Source organism: Mandrillus leucophaeus, unplaced genomic scaffold (assembly GCF_000951045.1).
Source record: "Mandrillus leucophaeus isolate KB7577 unplaced genomic scaffold, Mleu.le_1.0 Scaffold660, whole genome shotgun sequence".
In the NCBI taxonomy this organism is placed as follows: Eukaryota; Metazoa; Chordata; class Mammalia; order Primates; family Cercopithecidae; genus Mandrillus; species Mandrillus leucophaeus.
This window is the reverse complement of record NW_012107142.1, coordinates 301,939-302,748: the sequence shown is the minus strand read 5'-3', so window position 1 is coordinate 302,748 and position 810 is coordinate 301,939. Positions and strand designations below refer to the sequence as shown.

General features: G+C 49.1%; 1 protein-coding gene across 1 annotated transcript in view; it reads right to left on the bottom strand.

Annotated features, from left to right (window-relative positions):
* The window catches only part of TRIM26 (tripartite motif containing 26), a 20,880-nt gene that overhangs the window by 14,577 nt on the left and 5,493 nt on the right, over positions 1 to 810 (bottom strand). The window lies entirely within an intron of this gene.

Sequence of the window (810 nt, the reverse complement as noted above, 5' to 3'; positions counted from 1 at the left end):
TCCAGCACTCAGTCAATCTACAGACACCACCAGCTCCTACAAGGCTCACACAATGTCAAAGGGAAGGGGACCTTACAGATCTAGTCCAACTCCCTTATTGTACAGATAAGGATATGGAAACCCAGAAAGATTAGCTTGGTAGAGTGAAGAGCAGGACTGCCAATAGCTCATACCTTCCTGTTGGGAGAGCCTCAACACCCTTCCTTCTATCTGTTGGAAAATCGCTGTAATGCACCAACTGTAGCAGAAAAATCACTCACTACCTGGTGGGAAACTCATAATGACACACATATAAATCTACAACGTCTACTGTGGACACAGTGCTCCTTCACTCAACTGTGCAAAGTACAAGACACACAAATGGTCATGGGGGTCCTGATACAGTCAAGAGATTCCCCCCTTTTTTTTTTTTTGAGATGGAGTTTTGCTCTGTTGCTCAGGCTGGAGTGCAGTGGCAGGATCTTGGCTCACTGCAACCTCCGCCTCCCGGGTTCACGCCATTCTCCTGCCTCAGCCTCCCAAGTAGCTGGAACTACAGGTGCCCGCCACCACGCCCGGCTAATTTTTTGTGTTTTTAGTAGAGACGGGGTTTCACCATGTTAGCTAGGATGGTCTAGGATGGTCTAGATCGCCTGATCTCGTGATCCGCCCGCCTCGGCCTCCCAAAGTGCTGAGATTACAGGCGTGAGCCACTGTAATTGTTTTGATTGTGTTGTTTGCTCCTCAAGGTTTCAGGTTTCAAGAACCAAGAGAGGGCAGCGTGACATGGCTCACCCTGTAAACCTAACACTTTGGGTGGCTGAGGCAGGA